Here is a 24,213-nt window from a genome sequence, read left to right as displayed (position 1 = left end):
GTTCTTCAGACGTCAAAGCATCATCTTCCTAACCTTACCGCTACCAAGGCATGTTGGTGACCAGTCCGGTTCCAACATTTTTATTCAATGCTGGAGCAAGAGGGAACCATGTAGCATCTTCAACCGACCACAGCAGTTAGTCCTGGCCCCTTGATATACCTCTGTAAAATAATTGTTGTCCAAAGATATTAATTTTTGATTTGTGTTTTTGTATTTAAAGAAGTAATTTAACTAGACATTGCTAATCCAGCCAAATTTATCTGGACATTTTAAACAATGGCGGATGTGTTGCAGTGATGCTCAAATATTTCAGGAACCATAAAACCTATATAATTTATTTTGGTGTCAAACATACGTTTTGGGGTCAAGTAGTCTTATAGAGACAGAAAAATAACTCCTCAGAGCAACCTTTCCGCATTTACCAAAATGATGGCTCCACAATGATGTGTTTTACCATCATATTGGTAATTTATTATAATATTGTTTTTGTTTCAGGTTTTCCGTTGATTCAAATTCGTAAACATGAGCGAAGCAGGTGGTAGCAGAAGGTCTTTACCTCCTGGCAGAGTGTTGCTCACTACAAGATCTGAGGACTCCTTCAACAAAGTAAAATGTGTCTTATGCCAAACTAATCGGAAAGAAAAGCTAACATCATCTGCAGATGGACAGAAGAGTTTGAGATGCTGCAGAAATACGGCAAGACGAAGTTCACACAAGATTGAAACTGATGGGTGAAGAGGTTAAAATATTTTATCATTGTAACAACAAGTGCTACGAGGTGTATACAATGGAAAAAAGCCTGGAAAAAGTGGGAAACAAATAGCCGAAACCAGTGAATCACAAGAATCCGAGCCTTCTAAGAAAGCGACGTCAACCGAATCTAATGCCCACCACTTAGAAGATCCATTGCTACCCCGCATCCACATCCAACGACTGATCAAAAAGCAGAGGATCTTCAATGTGTTATCTGTGGTTTAAAAAATATTTGTGGCGAGGTCCCTACATAAGTCACAAAGTGATCTCTATTGAATCCTAGTACCCTGTTGTTCTAAACAATACCAATCTCACACTTGTTGTTACCTATATTAGTATATATAGCATTTACAGTTTCAAAGGGATAGAGGTGTGCTAGCTTACTAGCTAGCAATATATACAATATACATATTGATACAAGAGAGCATAATAAAATAATAAAAAACACAATAAAAAGTGATGATAAGAGAAAAGGAGATAGATTGTGCAAAGTACAAAATGTATTTAACAATGTTATCATTTTTTGTTATCGCTGGCAAAATCAATACTTATTATAAATACATTCAGAAACAGTTTATAAAAACATCACAGATCAATCATTAAAATGTTCAACAGAACAAGGGTCGACGCAGCGTTTCGGTTGGGGATTTGGATAAAAAACCTTCTTCAGGACCAGTTCTGAGGTTATTAGAATTCCTCTGACTTGGATCAGTCTCGTAGTTTATTCAATGATGAGATGTAGAGTAAGTTCAATCTCTATGAGTAACGCCTTCATTAATCTGAGGTTATTAAAATTCCTCTGACTTGGATCAATCTTGTAGCTAATTGGATGATGAGATGAAGAATAAATTCAATCTCTATGCGTTATGGGTTCATTAATTTTCGCCGAGAAAAACTCGGATTCGAGCTAGTATGATAGGAGCCACCAATATCTTTATTTGTGCTTGATGTGTTTAGGCCAAATTTGATAAATGGCAAACACGATGTAGCCGCAAACTTATTAATTGTCGCCGTGATCTCTTGGGGGTTGGCCTCCCACTTGTTATACCGAGTTGGCCTCCATGCTCCTATCGATACAGCATTCCTCGCGTCTTTCCAGTTATCTGTGGTTTAGCCAGAACAAGGACCGAAGGAATCAACAAAAGAACAAAGTACAGAGTATGTGAGTCTCAAAGGGCAAACATGTTTTTATCTGCAGCTAGTTTGTTCCAAGATGAAGTTTTCAGCTGAGTAGCTGATCTAAACAGAGATGTGAATGTATTTACAGTAGATTTGTGTGCCCACCCGAACTGCATGCATTCTACATTCGAAAATATGAATGAACAATGAGCTCCCAGCAGCAACATATCCGCCAACCTTCAATTAAGTTTGCACTCTTTGAAAAAGCAAATTAAGTTTTAAAGCCATTCTTGAGTGCTATCTACGGGTTCACATTCAGTGAGATCAGAGAAATAATGATCAAGATTGATTAAACCGTATTGATCCATAATAATGAAATTCAGATTTTTCTGGTGAGAATGTAAGACAGTCTAGCAAAACGAATGACCCACCTGTGTTCTCAGCTGATTGGACTCCTGAAGTTTTTGCTTCATATGACCCTAAACCATAGATCTTCAAACTGTGGGGCGCGCCCCCTGGGGGGGCGCAGCATCCCTTCAGGGGGGTGAGCACTTCACCCCACCACTTCACCTTCGCAAGTCGTGTGTCTCAGCCCAGGCTCCTGCAGCTCCAGTTGCTGGGGGCTCGGCTGCGAGTGTCTGGAGTCAGAGGTCAGAGGCCAGAGGCGCAACAGTTGGGGAGGGGAGTGGGGGCTAATTCTTCCAGCAATAGGAAGAGTAGACATGCAGGGGCTCTAAGAGGGGGTAAAAAAAAACAAAGCCTTGTTAACGCGAAATGGTCTTTTAAAGACCAGCTACTGAATTGCACAGATTTGGATTGTAGTTCAGCCCTGCAGTAGTAGTCTGTGATGGCGAACAATCATGTTTGTAACAACTTAGCAACTTTCACATGATCCAGTGAATTGTATTGTACCTTCCACTACATCTACTACTTCACCAATGGCATTGTTTGTAAACGTGGTCATAGAAAAGTAATTTTAAATTAACTTGCTTTGACCAAGCCATGGTCGACTGAGAGTGTCTGGAGTCACAGGTCAGAGGCCAGAGTTGCAACAGTTGGGGAGGGGGATGGGGGCCAATTCTTACAGCAATAGGAAGAGTAGACATGCAGGGGCTCTGAGAAGGGGTTGTTGTGGCTTGGTTTGAGACCCGCATCACCTTAACTCCCCCTGGATTCCGATAACACGACCTGCAAATGACCAATTGTCACTAGTTCTTTTTCCCATTGACCGCAGTGATAATGTTTTTACAGAAGTGAATTGCAGTGATTTATATTTTCTTCTAAAATCCATATCTCCGGTTATATGCATCCAGGATTCAATGACCACCGAATCATAGCAATGGTTTATAATTTTTGATGGATAACTGTGTTTTCAAACAGGCGTATTACAGTGGCTTAGTTGAAGCACGTTAGCCGTTTTTCAAATTGTAAAATTAAACCTTTTGGATGAATGATTCTTTCTCTTCTTTACGTCACCCTGCACATGAGCACCTCTATGATCACTTTTTCTATGTACCTTTTTGGAGCAACTGTGATGTGATTTTCTTAAACATATGTATGCATTTATTAGGGAAATTTTGGAAATGAAAAATATAAATTGAATTGAGTTGACTATTCCCTGTATGGTCTCACTTCCGCCATGACGACATTACGTTATTCAATATTATACACTATCTTGTACATAATTTGCCAGTGGACCATATTGTTGCATGTGCCAAACGTTACCCAGGTCCTGTGGCTTACCTTGGGTTACTCCATTAGTTTATAATGGCTTAGGCTGTCTAAAGCCTTCCCTGGGATGACATAGTTATTAAAAAGGAAGGTTTGGGCCATTTCAAAAGGTTAATTTTGCCAGTTTGACATGACAGTTTAAAACTGCACACACAAGCTCAACAATGGGAGGCCAGAGACACGTTTATGGATCAATTCTGTTTATTGTTTATAGCAAAAGTAAATCAGTCAAGTACATGACTGTCCAACTACAACCCTGGGGCCAGCAGAGTCATCAAGGCACAATCAGAATCATAACTCAGAAAACATCCCACAGAACTTCTATCCCCAATGCTGCTTCCAAAGGTAACCATAAGGGCCTACACCTTCGATACGATGGATCGTTATAAGGACCGGAGTAGGCATGTGTTGTTGTATAGTCCTCAAAGCGGTGCTGTTCCCTCCGATGTCTGTGCCGAGGGGAACAGGCGCATCAGTTTGGTGCCAATAGGTCAGGGTAGGAGCCATTTTTCGATTCTATGGTGAAGGATAGCTTTTCCATACCCAAAATGTACCATAGTTTAAGCAACCAGGCTGTGTAGTCGGGGACCCTGTCGGAATCGCATGCGAAAGGTATGACCTGGTGAGCTGTCCCTAAGGCCAGGGCCATCTATCTCCCGCTCAACGAGCGTAGAGGGTACGTGGCAGGGTTGGGAAGCACCAGAATGGTTCACGCCGGGATCGTTGTATTGAAGAAAACCATTTCTTAAAGGGCGTAAAGGGGCACTCTGCATAGGGTTAGATAGACAGTTGCATCACCCAGTGTTGTATTTGTAAGCACTGGATGCGGTCTGCCTCCACCAGGCCATAATCTGTCTGTAATCCATGAAATGGGATTATCCCCTGGGTGTTTAACAAGCAACCTATGCGCTTACAGCCTCCCTCCCGCCATCGCCAAAACCTCTCCTAGTGCATCCCGGGCAAAACGTCGGGGCTAGCTAACATAGGAGTCATAGGAGAGTGACAGGAGGTCAGCACAGACCAGATCGCCACGGTGTCTCAAACCCTGTAGGTGGAGCCGGTCACTGGGGATGACTAGAGACCCCACGGTCTGTCTGTGGAACTCGTCACAGCCTTTAGAAATATATTTTAAAAGGTGATTGCACAATCTACTGGAACCTTGTGTGAATTGCAGGATTATTCTGGACGTTTATACAAATATTTTTCAGTGATCCGCCCACTGGGTAAACTTTCTTCAAAGCACAGTGGATCCCACAGTGATTCTCACACTATAGTAGCTCATGCTTTCCGGAACAGTACTTAATTCAAGCCACTTTTAGTGATCCACACACTATCCTAATCGTTTCATTCCACCTTTTGGTGTCTTCATCTGATTACAGTGGAGCGCACGGCAAGGAACATAATTCACACACTATAGCTCTAGTGACTCGGAGTGGACACCTCACTAAGAATTGTAAAGTACTTTCAAATGTGCTTATTGTCAGTTGTATCAGCTTGTACATTACTTCCCGTGGCTCTTTACTTATCATTATTCACAATGCAAAACATCACACCACTGGGGCTGCGCGTGCTGGCATATTCAAAACATGGGGCAATGGTCAGGGGAGTGGCCATTCTAACTAAACTACTTAACGTTAGCACTAGGAACAAATTAGAAGATCCTTGGGGCAGGTGGGCCCTGATTGAGTGTCTGATTGGAGAAGTCTGGATTACTTTAGGGTCCGTCTATGGGTCAACGGAGGATGACCCTGAAGTATTCGAGTTCCTAGATATAGAACTGGCTACTTGGGCACCAAGAGTGATCCTCGCAGGAGATTTCAACATCGACGGGGCATCAGGTTTAGGATTGAGTAATAGGGGCCTATACCAAGGAAGGAAAAAGAGGGTGTGTAGAGCAATCCGAAGTATGGCCAGCAACAACGCCTTTATGGATGTTTGGGAAGAGCTTAAAGCGGGCGAGGAGGGCTTTACTTATTACTCGGCCCCCCATAGGAAGTGCGTCCGTCTAGATTACTTCTTCACCTCCAGGTTACCCTCAAATACCCTCACGATAGCAAGGTTACCCCGTATTCTGTCTGATCACAACCCCCTATTATTGACAATAACGGGTAGTGGGCTTAAAAGACAGGTTAAATCATGGACATTTGAAAGAGAACTCCTGACGGATATAGACTATATTACACACATGCACGTTTGGATAAAGGGCTTCTGGGACATCAACAGAGGGAGTACTAATCCAGGAAATGATTGGGATACCTTTAAAGCCGGGGTGCGAGGTGAAACGCTGAGCTTTAGCCTAGCCAATCAGAAAAAGGAGAAAGTCAAGGTAGATCGGGTAAACAGCGATCTGTTGAAAGCAGAGCAGAGACTTGAACAGGCTATTACTGAGGGGCGGGAGCTGGAACAATATCTAATGGAGACCATGATGGCTAAAGCGGAAGCAGAAGAGAGTATAGCAAAAAAATCAGCTAAGATTTATAATGCTAAGAGAGAGCAATGCTATGAATACAGCGAAAGGGTAGGGCGGACACTCGCAACACGCACGAGACAGAGGATGGCAAAAGGTGAAATTAAAGAGATAAGAGACAGCGGGGGCAATATGGTTTCAGATAGGGAAGGTATCCTCGAGGTCTTTAGGGAGTTCTACAGCAAGCTCTATGAGGAGGAGCAGGACAGGGATCCTGCCGATATTCAGAGATACCTGCAAGACCTACCAATTAAAACCCTACAGGAGATAGATAGGGACTCTCTCGAGACCTGCTTAGAGGCAGAAGAAATTAAGGAGGCTATGCTCAGTCTGCCTTCCGGCAAGGCTGCCAGGCCGGATCTGATACCCGGGGAATTTTACAAAGTGTTTTTTGCATCAATTATTTCAGAGATAGTCAGGACACTTAGGGAGGCACAGGCGGGGCATTCTATACCAGCCAGCTGGGTAGGGGCAGATATTGTTGTAATCCTTAAAAAAGGGAAACCCCCCGCAGAGCCCGGATCATACCGCCCGATTACACTAATTAATGCTGACCTAAAAATCTTCTCTAAAACATTAGCGAACAGACTTGCTAGGGTAATAGAGCAATTAGTAAGTATTAATCAGCATGGCTTTATCCCACATAGAGGAACTACACTCCATGTTAGAAAAATGATCATGCTATTTGACGTAAAAGGGGCAGAGGAGAAACCGACGGCAGCTATGTTATTAGACGCCGAAAAGGCTTTTGACCGCGTGGCGTAGGAATTTCTGTGGGCAGTGCTGAGGAAAGGGAGAATCGGTGAAGGATTCATAAAATCGATACAATCATTGTATGTAGGACCAACGGCGTGTGTAAGGGTGAATGCAAGCCGCACTACCCCCTTTAGAATTACACGGGGCACACGGCAGGGGTGCCCATGTTCACCCCTGCTCTTTGCACTGTACATAGACCCATTAATTAAGAAATTGGAGCTAAATGATGGAATTAGGCCGCTAGACACTAAGATGGGACTGATTAAGGTACTAGCATACGCAGATGATATTGCGATTATCACACCATCACCAGCAGAGGCCATCAGTAAAATAGAACAGGAGGCGGAGCAATTTGGGCGGGTCGCGGGTTACGCACTAAATAAAACTAAGACACAAATTATAAAGAATACATACACAACATGCATAGATTCACGGGTGGTGGCTGAGGGGGTTTACTTAGGAATAACTATCACTGCTGACCTGGGCAATTTAGTGGACTTAAATACTTCTCCTATCATCGCGAAAGCGAAGATGGATTTGGATAGGGTACATAATCTGCACATGTCCATAGTTGGCAGAGTAAACTTTATCAAAATGAACCTCCTCCCGAAATTTCTATATATATTTAGAACTATACCTCTATTTTTCAGCCCACTTTTGTTTAGTAGAATAGAGCTCATAATAAACCGGTTTATTTGGTCACAGGGTAAAACAAGAAGGGCACTAAAATGTATGGCACTACCAAGAGAGAGGGGGGGGGGGTGGGCACTACCGGATCTGAGACTCTATCACTGGGCAGCAGTGCTGCAGCAAATAACGGGCCTCATTGGCGGGGCCGAGATGGAAGGAGAATTCTATACCGGTTCGTCAGAGATATTCGGTTTGATTTTAGGTGAGGAGGCACAGAATGCGTTCCTGAGATACACTGAACCAAGCTACTTTAAGAGGACCAGATTCAAGACCCTGGAGGCAGCCTATAAGGTGTGGAAGGCGTTTAAAAAGAGCTTTGGACTGGGTAGATACCATGCATATACTAGGTTAGGGAACGACCCTTCATTACCCTCAGAGATCTTTGCTGATACTGTTTTCAAGGAATGGGGACGGTTAGGAGTGAAAAGAATGGGAGATTTGATAGGCCCGCTAGGAGTGCGCCAATTCTCAGAGATACAGAGAAAATTTGGGGTCAGTACAAGGACGTTTTTTAAGTATTTACAGATAAGAAGCATATTGGCTGGAAAGAGAGGAGGACCTCTAGGATTTGGAGATAATACAATATTACAAGTAATAGAAGGGGGACACGGCTGTATGATAAAAAGGTTCTATGCCGAACTTATAGCACACAGGGGAGATGACTTGGGTAAATTTGAAGCAAAATGGATGGATGCGCTAGGAATTACGGAGGGGATCTTCAAGAAGTCATTGCAGATGGGACAGGAGGTTCTCCGCTCTTCTTCATTGCAAGCCCAGCCTTATAAGACTTTGTACAAGCTATACTACACCCCTCCAGAATTGCACAGTGGGGGGGCACACAAGGGATAACATGCCCAAGATGCGACAGCCAGGAGGGAGACATAGTCCACATGTTTGGCGAATGCCCCAACCTGGCTCCTTTGATAAAAGAAATCAAAAGGTTTTTAGATAGATCGCTGAATTGTAAGTTAATGATGACACCCGAAGTAATATTAATGGGACTGGACGGGACTGGAGAGCAATCGCAGATTGAGAACTTTTTGTTTGTAGCCATGGCAGTATTTCGTCTATGCATAGCTTCAGCATGGCGAGATAAGCTCCCCCCCACTATGCAGCAATGGTTGGCCAGGCTTTTATATATGTACAACATGGAAAAAGCGTTATACGCCAGAAAAGGGAAGAAGGGCAGATCCCTTGGTCTGCAGATCTGGAAACCAATAGCAGATTGGAAGAATAGGATGGCAGGAAACATAGAACTTCCATAGGGTCTTAAGGTGGGTGTGTAATGAAAATCAGGAATATTAATCAAGCTGTATCCATGGTGTTATGTTTAGTTGTTTGCCCTTCACGGGTTTTCTCCAGCTGTTTTGTTTTGATTGATGCTCTAGCTTACCCAGTATAATTTGCCAGGCTGAATTATTGTAACCTGAGATATAGAAATGTCGTGGAAAAAACGAAATTTGATTGTATGTTTTTTGCTTTATTCATGTCCTGTGCAGGGTGGGGGGAGGAGTTAGGGGAATAAACGTTGTAAAACATTTTTGAATAAAAATATTAAAAAAAAAAAAGCAAAACATCACACCACCTCCATTCTATATCAACATGCCAGACGAACCCCCAACATTATGGAGTAAATGGAAAACTGTGTTCGATAATTATCTCACTGTGTGTGGTCCGAATGTGAATACTGACAGGAAAATAGCATTATTAGCATACCTATCAGATCTGAGCATGAGGCAGAAGTTTAACATGCTTATGAAATATGTGTAAAAAACTGGAAAACATTGTTTGCCACAAATAAGCACCAACCTGGATAGATATCATTTCGGTAAAAGAAGTCAGAAAGAGGGTGAGAGTACAGAAGAATTTGTTTCTGATCTAAGAATACTAGCAGTGATGAGTATGTGTTGGTGTTTCATTAGATGAATGCATCTGTGACCAGTTTTTTTTCAATTGTAGCATAGCTAAGATACATGAAGAATTACGGTTCAAGGATGACCCCCCTTTAATGACGTGTTAATGGTTTTAAAGCAAGTAGAATATATGTTGTCCAGTGTAAAAGCAAAAGTTGAGAACAAAAGCAGTTCACTTGAAAATAAGGGGGAGGTACATGTTATGAAAGAGAAGGAAATAATTAAAACAAATGACCAGAGCTTCAAAGAGCAGTGCTTCAGGTGTGGTATAACAGGCCATTTGGCTAACTGGAGAGAATGCCCAGAATGGAAGGCTGTGTCTAAGGGTTGTGGCAAGAAGGGGTATTTTGTTGCATATTGAAGGTACAAAATAGGAAAAGTTATAAAAGTCCCAAAGAATCTGAAATATGTGATGAAATAGCCTTGCAAATGAATGAGTCAGGTGAAGGTAGTCCCAAGGATATTGTAGATGAAATGTTTGATTCTTGCTCCAGACTAACCCTTATTTCTGACCAGTATTCAGATACAAGTTCAAAGATAGAGCCCAGTTCAATAACATGGACATACAACCTGGTGGATGTGGAGGCTAACACATCATTAAAGGCTACTTTTTGGGAAATATTCGGAACTGTGGAAAGAAAACCCTAAGCAAAGTATACTTGTCTAAGAAAGGTGACAACATTTTAGGATGGCCAGTCCAGAAAATCTTAGGTGTAGTTCTTGTTCCTAATGCCTCACTACAAATCCAAGTTCAAGTGATCAAAGAAAACTGTTTTGTACACGTGTCCAGAAGTATTTAACAGAAAATTAGGATGCCTCAAATCATGCATCCACAAAATTAAGTTAAAACCTAATGCAACCTGTGTTGTATCCAAGGCCTGTAGACTACCAGTGAAAGTAAAAAGATTTGGTGAGAACTCGAATTGGAGAAATTATGTGAACAGAATGTCATTGAGCCAGTCGAAGCCACAGAGTGGTTAGCTCCCATTGTGGGAGCACGAAAGCTGACAGCAAGGTGAGATTGTGCGTATATTTAAAAGCACTGAACAAGGAAGTAGTGTGTGAAAGATTTCCCCTACCCACGATTTATGAAATGTTCACAGCCTTAATGGGAGACAACTGTTTTTCAACCCTCAATTTGTCATCAGCCTATTACCAAATAAGGTTGCACCCTGAGTCGCAAGACCTCACTGCCTTAATCACACCCATAGGCGCTTACAGGTTCAAACCTATGCCTTTTGGGCTGGTATGTGCAGCATCAGTGTTCCAGAGAGCAATGTCATCAATGCTCAAAGACATTACAGGAGTATCTATTACGAAGAAGATGTATTGGTACGTGGGGCAGCCAAAACAGAACACGATGAGAGGGCTGTGAAAATACTAGAGAAATGTGAAAGATTTGGACTCACAGTTAAAGCAGCCAAGTTCATATTTGCATGTGAATAAATAACTCATGTGGGGCACAAGATCTCCAGGAAAGGCACTGAACCAAAGGATGACCTGGATGAACTCTAGCATAAAACTAGCCGTTCGAACCAACAAAGATAAACTACGGTCATTCCTTGGCATGGTAGAGTTTTACAGTAAATTACTAAGAAATTTCACGAACAGAACATTCCAAATGAGGTAGCTAATTAAATCAAATCACCTTGCCCAACAATTAACAAATCCGCCTTGTCTCCATGTTTACAGTGTTTATATATTATGGATTTCAGTGGCGTTTCTCAGGGTTTTCCAAAACTATGTTTTTCCAGTATTTACAAAACATGTTTTTGTAGTGATTGCTATAAAGTACATATTTGATTTAGGGGAGAAATAATGCAGGGTATGTAGAGTCTTTCCATTTTGCAGTGTATTCAATGGATCTTTGTAAGACTCTTAAGGATAGAAAATCTGTGTATTGCACGGTTACTCACAGGCACTCTCATTACCCCTCACACGCACCTAGGGCCTGATTACGATCTTGGCAGATGGGCTACACCGTCACAAACGTGAACGATATCCCGTTCACCAAATCACAATTCCATTATATCCTATGGAATTGTAATTTGGAGGACTGGATATCTGTCACGGTTGTGACGGAGTAACCCATCTGCCAAGATCGTAATAAGGCCCTCAGTCTGGTTCATAGGTCTAGTTATGGATTAATAAAGAAAGAGTGCTATATTCAAACGTTTTGATAAACAACTTCATGGACACAGTTAAGGGGCCACTCACCTACTCCTTACTCATATGACACTTCAGGAGTGGAACACCGTTGGCAAAGAACTGCACGGTACCACCTGCAGGCACGCAGGGGTACTGCTGAAGATTTTCCAAGTCTTCTCTGCTGCTGGGGAATATTCAAAAGGTCAGAAACCGCAGCTGAAAGCATCAGAATTTCAACCTTTGAGGGTTCACTAATAGATTCTCAGAAATTGAAACCTTCAGGAATTGCTCCCACAATGGCTAAATTAGGCCACGGATCCACAGCTTTTGAGGGTTCACCCATGTCTTCTCAAAACTAACGGCATTCTATTCAAGAAGGTAGCTGTAGTTCATCAGTTTCTTATGTAGTTCATTCATTAATTCACCTCAATACCTTTTTGTTTTGAAATACAACTTGATTCATGTAGGTCCAATAATGAGTGCAAGTGAACATGAACTCAAAGACGAGAAAAGTTTTCGTTCAACGCACATCTTGATCTCATATTTCAAGATGCTCTCATATATTATATTAAAGGAAAAGAAGGCAAGGTGAAATAGAAGAATGGCTGAGGATCACATGATTTTGTCAAGTGGGGTACCTTGTAATGAACCCAAGTTTTCTCGTTCGTCATTGTGCTAATCAGCCACTAAATGGGTATCTATATCTCTCTGATTTTACATCGAACATTTCTTTGTCTTTCATTCTTAGTGAACAAGGTGTGACCCCAGGTGGCAGGCAGAAGACATACAAAAGCTTGGCTTGTTTTGTGCTCAAGGACCAAAAAAACCTTATGCTGAGCCAGAGCCACGCATGCAATTCAAGCCTTCTGTGGCTTGTCTGCCTCTATCACATTTAGGCAATTAAATGGACAAAAACATAGAAAGCACATGGTTTGACCATGATCAAGCAATGTCGTGAAGTAGGAGTCCTAACTCCACAGCACAAGTATCCTTGTTTCTCAGTCAATAATATTCTCACTACATCATATTTCAGTGAGTGCACTCTGAGACGGGATGTTTCTACCCTACTTTATTAATTGCATTGTTGGGTTACCGTCCTGTTTTTCCATCACACACTTACTTAAAGTATTCAGTTTGATTAAGTTATTCCAAATACTGTTGAAAAAAGGAGACAGATCTTGAGAAAACAATCTGTCACAAGGGGAGGCTGGGAATATTGAAAAACAAGTCTCCTGGTTTAATATATTCCCTCTTGTTTGTTTCAGACCTTATCACATCTGGTGGAATGAACAGACTTCTCTTCTGGAAAAACCTGGTATGAGAAGGTTTTAAATAGCATTATCAACTTTCCATTATTTTTAATGCATTTTCTTAGTACATAGTGTGTTTTCCCTACATCACAATATTATAAGCAGTGTGCTGTGCGTAAACTACAATGATGGGGTAAGAGTTTAGAGGCCAGATGTATGTGCCTAGAATCTTGCGATTCTAAAATAGCGATTTTTACCGAATCACTATTTTGGAATTGCATATTATTTAGTGATTCCTTATTATTACCTAATAGCGATTCGTTAAATAACAAATCGCAATTAGGTAGTATGACTTCATTCATTCGAATGAGCCTACAGGCCCACAGGAATGAATGGTATTACATTTTCTAATTTGCAATTACCAATTGCAAATTAGCGAAGGAAAATCCAAGGGTGCCCGGTGGCCTAAGGCCCCCCTGAAGCATCCCCAAAATGTAAATAGTGCACATCTAAAGGGGACACATGCCTTACCGGCATGTGTGCAGAACGTTGCATTTTGAAAAATGCATTTATTTTGCATTTTTCAGCATTCGCACATGGTTCCATGAACTAGAAGTTGATGGTAAGTAGCTTTTCCTAAAAGCACAGTTCGCATTTAGGAAAGGCTTCTTACATGTGCAACAGGGATTCGCAAATTGCGATTCCCGATTTGCATTCGCAATTTGGGTAATCACAAAAAATAGCGATTACCTAAATTGCGAATGCCGAAGCCTTTCATTCATAGGAAAAGGGCTTTTTCCGTTCGCAAATGGGCTGATTCTGCTAATCGGCCTGTTTGCGAGTACAAAAAGGTTTCATACAACTGGCCCTATATCCTTACCCACATGCCATTCACAGTTCAGCTGTACAGATGTTCGTTTAAATTGGCAGCTCAACATGCAAAGTGCCACCTGAAAGAGTCCATGTGATAACAAATGATTATGTATTGAGCTTACCTTAAACCTCATACACAGTTAAATAAAAAGTAGCATAATCTCAAGAGTGTGAATTTTGCGACCACAAATAATTTTTGGGGAGCATTTCCAGCTCACAAAAAGGTGTCAGTAATTCGTTGCACGGTGCAATTAGGAGGGTGACCGAAGGAGCAGCGCCTGCTTAACTGCGAGCTGCGAAGACACATCATAGATATTTGACCACAATGGCGATTGCAAACAATTTATCATATCCGAATACAAGAGTTGAGGTGGTATCTGTTTTGCAAATCTCTTGATGTGGGCAGTTTCCTCTTTGGGAACCATGCTTGATGGCCTTAGAGAAAGGAGAGGATAGACAGTTGGTTCGGTTGGCCAATGCAAAGTTCTGTGATGTTTCCCAAAGCTGAAAACTTTTTTTCTGTCTTTTTAATGGATATGGGGTGCCTCTAAGATAAAAAAATATATTAATTTGGCAAAGTGAATGCAGAGATGCTGTAGTGCTGTCCCTAGTAAGCCACCGTCTCTGTATTTTCAGCAAATCTTAGATAGTCACAAAAAGCAACCTACCTGGTAGACAGACAAAATATCGAAATTAAAATATCGATATACAATAATATCGATGTTTTAATATCGATGGTATAGTATATCGATGTGCCATAATATCGACAGACAGAATATCGAGATTAAGGTATGTATGTTAGTAATATCGAAATGTTGTTGTTTAGTGTAATGTATTTTATTATGTTGTTTATATGTTTGGTAAATATGTTTAGAAATGTATGTTTGAAAATTAGTAACTATGTTAACATTTTGCGTTTTAGTATTAGAGCGGGTTGTGGGTTTATAGGGGAATAGGGTGGGAAGTAATTTAATAATAATTAAATAATTAATATATATTTTTAAATATTTTTTAATTAATAATTAATTTGTAATTAATTGAAACTAATTAGCTAATTACATTAATTAGATTTAATGTGGTAATATATTTAATTTAGTGTTATTGTTAATTAATAATTAATTGGTAATTAATTAATATTAATTAGTTAATTAAATTAATTAGATTTAATGTGCTAATATATATAATTTATTGTTATTGTTAATTAATAATTAATTGGTAATTAATTATTGTTAATTAGTTAATTACATTAATTAGATTTATTGTGCTAATATATTTAATTTAGTGTTATTGTTAATTAATAATTAATTTGTAATGAAATAATATTAAGTATTAAATTAATTAGAGTTAATGTGTTAATATTTTTAATTTATTATTTTTTGATGTTGTTAATTAATAATTAATTGGTAATTAATAATTATTAAGTGATTAAATGATTTCATTTATTTATGTGTAGTGGGTTGTGTGTTTATAGGGAAACAACCATTACAACGCAACTTTTACAACGCACTACCATTACAACGAAACTTTTACAACGCAAAAACTATGCATGCATTTACAACGCATGTTTTTACAACGCAAATACCTTTACAACGCATACCATTACAACGTAAGTATTGGTAAGTATATAATAATTTTTTTATGTAAATTAATTACAATTAATATAATATAATTTAATTTAATTTAATTTAATTTAATTTAATTAATTTAATTTAAATTTAATTTTACTTTAATTTTTACACTGTACCCCTGTACCCCAAAAACCCAAAACTGACTCTGAACCCGAAAAATACCCCTTTACCAAAAAACTAAAAACTGACCCTGAACCCTAAAAATACCCCTTTACCCAAAAACTAAAAACTGACGCTGTTTAGTTTTTGGGTAAAGGGGTATTTTTAGGGTTCAGGGTCAGTTTTGGGTTTTTGGGGTACAGGGGTACAGTGTAAAAATTAAAGTAAAATTAAATTTAAATTAAATTAATTAAATTAAATTAAATTAAATTAAATTATATTATATTAATTTTAATTAATTTACATAAAAAAATTATTATATACTTACCAATACTTACGTTGTAATGGTATGCGTTGTAAAAGTATCTGCGTTGTAAAAACATGCGTTAATATTTGTAAAATGATATGTATTTTTAAATTAATTTTAAATTATTATTAATACATTTAAAAAAACGATATTTTTAATTTCGATATTTTTGTACAACGATATTATTTTTTCGATATTTTTGTACTTACCATTATGTAGATATAATTTCGATATTTTTGATTTCGATATTTTTGTGTCGATATTTTTGTATGTAGATATTCTGTCTGTCGATATTATGTCAGACATTCACCTACCTACCCACCATTTAGCAGGTGGTTTTGCAACCTCCTGAAATATGAGCCCTTTGTATATAGGTCTCACTGAAAAGTGCTAACCTGTATGCAATCCAGCTAGTGTGCAACTTGCACATGCTGGTTTGCAAATGATTATTAATACATTAGGCCCCTATTGGCTATATGTTTATTTGTTTTATAAAGGGTATCTATCAGCCCACTAGGCATAATGGCATTAAAATAGAACATAAACCAATTTGTAAGGCTGCTATTCAATTTCCAAATTAAATACGAGGAAAGAGCCAGCTCTAAAGCCGCCCCCTGAACCTCATTAGATCAGATTAATTGTGAGTGGGTCTGGGAGCATATTCCAGTTTTGGGCAGCAATGACTGAGAATTATTACCAATTGTCTAGCATGCAAATTTAGGGAATACATGTTTCAGGCAAAAAGCTGGCCTCAAAGTATGGGTAGGGTAAGACAACTTGAAAAGAGGCCTGAGAGGGGAATGTTCCCGAACCACTTCATGTACCAAGTACAATGATTTAAACAAAATTCTCTCCTTAAATGGCAGCCAGAGCAATATGGAGAAAACTGGGGAAATGGGAAAACTACTTTGAATACCAGTTGCTCGCCTTGCAGCAGGCGTTTGGACGCGCTGCAGTTTGTTGATAAGTAGCACTGGTAATCCTCGGTAAATGAAATTACAATAATCCAGATGTGAAGATATGAAGGCATTTAAGACTGTAACTTTTTCGAATGGTGTAATTAGATAGCATGCTCACTGAAGGGAATGTAGTTGAAAGAGACATTGTAGATAGACCATCTGCCCAGACATGGTATTAAAGTCTTGTACTGAAGGACCTTGTCTTCTAACATAGGCACTGATGACTGCATACTGTTTAACGTGCTCATCTTTTCATAATTTTGAGATCTGTACTTTAAAATGACCTTCCATCAAACTTAATTTCCCTACTTGTCTGTGGTCAATGCTAAGAATTTCTTGGAGTTACTATGGACAACACTGCGACCAGACACGGGGCTACCGCCAGTGCTGGGCAGAACTTGTTCTGCTAAGTGGGTTCTTGCATGTGGAGTAAACTGTTTAAATCTAAATCTGCTATGGAATTTAGAGTCCTGAATGCATAAAAACTCTATGAAACAAAGCCCCAATGGGAATCAAAAGTCTTCAAATGGAGGTGAGCAAAGACAGTTTGAAAACAGCATGGTCAGTTGCAAAGAAAGAAAACCCTGAACCCTTTTCAAGCAAAGATGCACACATGGAGTTTAAAAACATACAGGAAGGGAGAGGTCCTTTACAGTACGAGGGCACACTTGCTTGGACCCTGTAGGCAAGTTTGAGTTGTCCTGTGTGGGGGTGGGGCTGTCACTTGACTGGTGGGCATGTATATTTTCTGTTATTTGACATAGCCCAAAGAAGGGGAAAAAAGCATTTCAATTGTTGCACAAAAACATTAGAAAATGTAGGGAAACTGCGATTTCAAAATGCACTAATGTTTGCTCTAAAGAACTTGCAATTAAAGAAAAAAAAACATGAACATTCTTTGGAATGGAAAATGAAAGTCCTCAAATTGAGTTGAACAAACACAGTGTAAAAACAGCACACTCAGATGCAAAAAAAAAGAAAACATGACATTTTTCCATGTGGAGTTGCACACGTGGAGTTAAAATAAATTTTGCATTATTAGCTCTTCAAAATACATGTCCAAATCAAACTCATACTATTTGTTCAACATAGTTTCACAATTGCATACAGTTGTCTAAAAATATCTAGCAAAACTGTACTATCCTTTGTCCATTAATATGTTTCTTTCTTTTATCACAAGGTCACAATACAGAATTCTTTAAATATGAGCTTGCCAAACAATTTTTTCAACAAAGATAAAAGTGTCAGATATCAATATTTTTGAAAAACAAAACAAAAATCTAAAAGAAATTAAGTTATTTCTTATTGGTGGCAATTTGTTTATTATATAAACCCCAGTATCTTAACTTTAGAAAGTGACATTAATCGTTTATTTTGGATTTTAGCTGGCAAATGACTGAAACAGTTACACTCACACTACGACCTGAGCACTCTGAGGCAACTAGACCACAAAATGAATAGCATCAATTCTCTGTCTCAGCTGAGTTAATTACTAGCTCAATTAAAAACTCAAATACGCTTAAAATGGATGTAAACAGGTGTTATTGTGTAAGTTATGTATTATGGAAACTCATGAGATTTCCGGAAGCATCAGTTAAAACAGTGCACACAGCATATGAAAGGCACATAATGTTTAACATGCAATGTAAAATGAGAACATTAAAAAAGCTGCAAGTACTTTGGCATGAAATACAAATATTTGCTTGCACAGAGCGCAACCGCAGGCCGTGTCCATTTACGCTTGAACATGAGAAGTTGACGGAAGTACATTTTTTTTTTATTGCTGGGGTACCTCTTTTTACAACCTCTTACCACACTCCAAAAGCTTCTCAACAGAGATTACAACAGAGGCCACTATGACATTCCCACAATATGAGGGCCACCACAACAACCACCAGCGTTCAATAGCGGTCGTCTTTTAAACAAGAAAGAGGACTAAGCCCTAGACAGATTTAAAGAAAGCAGAGCCACAGCACATTTCTTGGACCTGTTTGCCTCCGCCAAGCAATTTCATCAAAACTTTTGTCACCTCAGTGGATACAGTAGGGTTTTTCAACTCTGCCAATGCCAAACCCCACTGCAAGCCCAACAGGCATCCTAGTTCTTTCATGAACACGGCGCACAAAGACAATGTCCACGACATCAGGGAAAACACTTCACTGAGTAACCTGCCGCAAAACCTCTTTATTGTGTCCTTCTTGACACAAAATCACCCTGTTGTATACAGAATCTAACATTTTGTCCAGCAACTGAGATTGTGCCAGCGACAGACTCCTCTCCTTACTCCACCCATATTTAACAGTGGTGGCGGATGCATCACTTCTGGGTTGGGAAGGCTTGCAGGAGAGGTGCAGATTAGAAGACCCTTGTCACAGGCAGAAACCTGACTCCACATCAATCAGAAGGGAGTTAGAAACATTTTGCTTGGTGCTCATGGCATTCCTGCCCATCATCAGAGGAGGGCTGGTGCAGCTTCTCCCGGACAATATAGTCAATTACGAGGATCTCATCAGGACGTATCAGACTCAAACTTGCTTGACTGCAAGCAGAAGATTCAATGGCTTCAGGTGTTTGGTCAAGCGAACGGGGCACTGGAACTGCTTAGTTGAATTTGACTTCCTCCTGGCAATGCTGGCCTGTGATACAGAAGACCCCGTACTGAGGAGCAATGAATACAGTGTGAGCAGTATAGGGGAGAGGTGGCAATCTACTGTACTAATGAGACCATGATAATTAACCGATTAACTGGAATGTCTGAAACATCAAATATACAGGGCCTTTTTCACATGAACTATGTCTTCTAAGAATCAGCTTTGCTTAACTTGTATTGTACAAAAGTAAAGTTCAGCCCTGTTTCTGTGTATATGTGGATCAGATTGTTCTATCATATCATTTTCACTGTCATCACACACAAATGTATATATAAACTTACTGCTGAGAATACAATTTGAGTTATTAGAAAGGAAAAGGCCTCGTCTGAATTCTACTCATGATACAAATGTGGAATTAACATCTGCCCAGGGCCTGCATAAGTGATACAGGCCAGTGAGATAATGAAACCCTCTGACCCCAGTGTTTATTCTCAGGGGTAGTACTTATATGTGGCTCCGATCGTCACTTCTGGAGCAGAAGGACGTCGACACTGAGCTGCACAAAGTCATCTACAAAGGTGCAGCAATACTGCTTTCAACTTTCAGAATTCAGTCTGGTTCATGGCGAATATTCATCAGGTGAGGAATCTGCAGTTAAAGGAGTATCCACCAGAAAGAGCGTTATCAAACGTAATTTGTTTGAATCGCCATTGTCTATTTTATTTATTTATTTATTTTTTTGAACTTGTATGGCGCAAACAGCTACCCAAAAAGGGTTTCCCGGCGCCTAAGAACACAGACAAATGATGAAGAAGTACAGCATTAAGATTCAAAAATCACTGGTCAAACAACCAGGTTTTATCTCTTTTCGGAACCTGGTGAGACTTTGCTCTTTTCGAATATGGATGGGGAGGGTGTTCCAGATGGAGGGGCCTAGAGAAGCAAATGATCTTCCTCCCATCCTGGCCAGTTTGAATCTTGGTACGCCAAATTTTTCAGCTGATTTTGAACGTAGATTTCTCTCTGGGATGTAGGGAGAGGCCAGTGTCTGAAGGTATTTGGGTGCGGTACCAGTTTTGATTTTGAACATATAGTTCAACGCCTTGAACTTGATACGATTTTCAACCCTTAACCAGTGCAACTCACGTAGGTAAGGGGACACGCTGTTGTACTTGGGTATAACACAGAGAAGTCGGGCTGCCGCATTTTGTACAAGCTGCAGCCTCTTTGTGACTGCCTTGTTTGCACCCAGGCATAGGATGTTCCCGTAGTCAAGCCGGGATGTAACTAAGGCGTTGACCACAGTTTTTTGCATGGGGACAGGCAGCATCCAAAGGATCTTCCTGAGCCACTTCATGATCGTAAAGCAAAGGCCGACTACCTTGTTGGCCTGTTGCTTCATGGACAAGGAATTGTCCAGTATTACCCCCAAATTCCTAGCATGAGTCACTGGAATTGGAAGATTTCCCATCTGGTCAGACCAGTGTGGAGCACTCCACAGCTCTGGCTGTTTTCCCAGAAGGAGAATCTCCGTTTTGTCCCCATTTAGTTTCAACTGGTTAGTTGTCATCCAGTTGAAGACGTTCAGAAGGCCATCTCTTAAGGGAGACGAAGATGATGTCTGGGGTTTAGACAGTGAGAAGACAATCTGAGAATCGTCTGCATATGACATGAAGGTTAGTCCCGCCTCTTCAACAAGGTCTGCCAAAGGTCTTAGATAGAGATTGAAGAAGAGGGGGCTGAGGATGGAACCCTGTGGTACTCCATGTGGGGATTTGAATTGTCCCGAGCATGCAGCAGTCGAGGCTATTTGGAATGTCCGTTGGCTCAAAAAGGATCTAATCCATTTCATAGCAGGTCCACCGATTCCATTTTTTTCCAGCCGGGTGAGTAATTCTTTATGCGACACAGTATCGAAGGCTGCGCTTAGGTCGAGTAGAACAAGCGCAACCGTCTGACCATCGTCGAGGAGTTTCCTGATTGTTTCAGAGATAACCAGTAGGGCGGTTTCTGTAGAGAAACCAGTGCGGAAACCTGATTGGGTAGGGTGAAGAAGGGCATTTTCCTCTGCAAAGAGAGATAAGGCAGAGTGCACATGCCTCTCCAGACATTTAGAGAAAGCAGGTAGGAGTGAAATAGGCCTATAATTGGCCAGTATGTCTGGGTCTGCTGTCGTTTTTTTTAGCAATGGGGTCACAATGGCGTGCTTCCATATAGAGGGTACTGTGGCAAGCTCCAGAGATGAGTTTAGAGTATCAGCTATGATTTCAAGGGCATTCCTTAGCGTTGCGACAACAGTACATTTATTCCTCTTGCATGCAGCACAGATATGATACAGCCTGCGGCAGGACAAACTTTCTTCACACTCAGAGAACAGTACAAACTCTCCTCAAATACATATACATCATGGAACATAGGGGCAGCAGTGCACACTTCCCCCCATATGAACGAAGCTGGGATTCCAGGGGTGTGGCAACAGCAGTACTAGTATCCTTCATGCATGCAGCGCAGATATGAAACAGACTGCAGCAGGTCAAGCTTCCTTCACACTCAGAGAACATTACAAGCTCTCCCCAAATATATGTACATCATGGAGCATTGGTTAGCAGTGCAAGCTTCCCCCACACGAACGGGAAAGGTGCTATAGCGAGATGAGGTACATTGTTGGTGAGTGGTAGTGAGGGAATTAATGGAGAAGGAGGAAACACTCATTGTTTTGAACATTATGTGCCAGATATGGCCTGGGATATGCGGGTGGCGGTCGATTATGTAGTGTACCAGATTCCAGAAATTTCTGTCAGGTGGTCGGGGGGCCCAACATTTAAAAAAATTCAGCTGCGGGGGCTCAACCTTCAAAAGTTTGAAGACCTCTGCCCTATATGTACACTTCCTGTGGGGAGCAGGTATAATGCTTTTCTAGAGTTCCTAATTCCACCAAAAACAAGATGGTGGAATCTTTCTTTTGTGGAGCATATCAGGTATTCCTCACAAGGCTAGTCTACTTGATATGCTAAATCACTAGCCATCCTTCTGGGTGAAGCGTGAACACCTTCCTCAAGAGCAGGCATTGTTTCTGGCCTACGATCATGTGGACATTCACTTTGAGGGGGGTCAGAAACTTGTCTGTGGTGGCAGACTGGACAGGAGCAGTAAGTCAGCACCCTAGAGAACTAATAGGTTTCAGGGGGCATCTCTAAGGTACCCACTGACTGCATGCCATCACAAATCCAATAACGGATTTAATAAGACAAAATGTTTGATATAAAATGTAGGAAAGTGCCCCATTTTCTCATGGTCACCCCCACTTTTTAGGACTCGCGCCTAGCTTTGCAGTGCGCAGCAGTGCACGCGCAGCGAGAGAGATTTAGTAGGTGAAAAACGGGGTTTTAGCACTGACCTAGGGATAGCACACGCTCATGCGTGTGCTTTTCCTTTTGTGCGACGCGATTGGCCTTTGCGTGCGTCTTTTTATAAAAGACTGTACGCAATTGGCCAAAGGCAGGCGCATTGTTCCGCCCACGGCCTATTGGTGTCTATTCTGAGCACCGGGTGTCACGTGGTTTCAATTATCGTGCCCAGACACGGGCATGATAATTGAAAGCACATGCCTCGCTGTGGTGAGCGTGCACCACTTGCGGGATTGTTTTCTTTTTGGATCTATTTCATAGTGAAGCAACAAAATGAAAGAAGCGCTAACGTCTTCTTTAATAAATAAGGCTGTTCCTTGCCTTGCACTGAAAATCTACCCCTCAGTGATTGCCTTGAAATAAAAAATAATCCACTGTGGACTCGTGAGCCCTAATGCCAACACGGAGAATGAACCTGGTGTACGTGGCATGCAGTAAGCCACCCAGACGACCAGTGCCTGGTGCCACGACACATGTAGCACTATTGATAGATGTGCTCGCTAAGAGTTTCCCAAATGACGCAAATTGTGTTTCCATCCCTTTTCAAATCGGATGCATGCGTGGGCCTCGTCACCCACCTGCCTGCTCATCGCCTTGATCTGAAGTTAGATAATGTTTCCTCTGGCCGGCAGGAGTGCCTGGAAGCCCCCACAGCATGCGCCCGGCAGCATCAGAACTCGTGTACTCTCCGCGCTCGGCTGCAGCGAGGAAGCGAATGCCACTAGCCCCTCCCCTACCCCCATCTCTGGTGTGCTAAAATAGAAATTTGATTTGAAAAGTGAATACTCCTGGTGGGGTGCCCGAGTGCTTCAAGAAATGGAATTACCAAGCCAGGTGCCAAGATCTGTGTTTCAATCTGCCTACATACATATCTTTGGCGTGCATTAAATACCCTGCACAGTGTGTCTTTTCTCGTGTAGCGCAAAACTGAAAACTGGATTGGCTCTAAGCACACCTAAACTTGAATGATGAATGGGTCTTCGTGATGTAATAGACGTGAACCCGGCCCTCTAACAGGAATGCCCCACACCAATATTGTGCACAATCTCGACCTGTTTTCGCTGCCCCATATACCAGACCATCCTTATTGCAATGGGTAGAGTTTGTTCTACCTGAAATAGGTCATGTTTATAAACATCTCTGCAAAGCAAGTAGAGGCGTGGACTTGCTTATAATCACACAATTTAATTAAGAGGGGAAGCCAAGATTCTTACCCAAGAATCCTGATTTCAAGGTAAGCAACTTAGCCACCAGACCACAGCTTTCTCATGTGCATGTTCTTAGTGCTTAGTTTCTAAAAATAAATAAATAAGCACAGAGCCCCGAAGTATGTATTAAGCGCCCACTGCCAAATGCTGATTTGCCGAATACCCCAATAATGAGTGCGGGTACCCCCCCCAGCTTCAACAAGGGCACAGAACAAGCCATGCATTTTCAGTGACCTAAAGTACTCTCCATTAGGAGAAATCAAATGGGGTGTAGGACCCGAAGGGGCACTCTAGCTCAACTCTGTCCTATGTCC

Source organism: Lissotriton helveticus, assembly GCF_964261635.1.
Source record: "Lissotriton helveticus chromosome 1_1 unlocalized genomic scaffold, aLisHel1.1 SUPER_1_unloc_81, whole genome shotgun sequence".
NCBI classification, from domain to species: Eukaryota; Metazoa; Chordata; class Amphibia; order Caudata; family Salamandridae; genus Lissotriton; species Lissotriton helveticus.
This window is presented reverse-complemented; position numbering follows the sequence as displayed.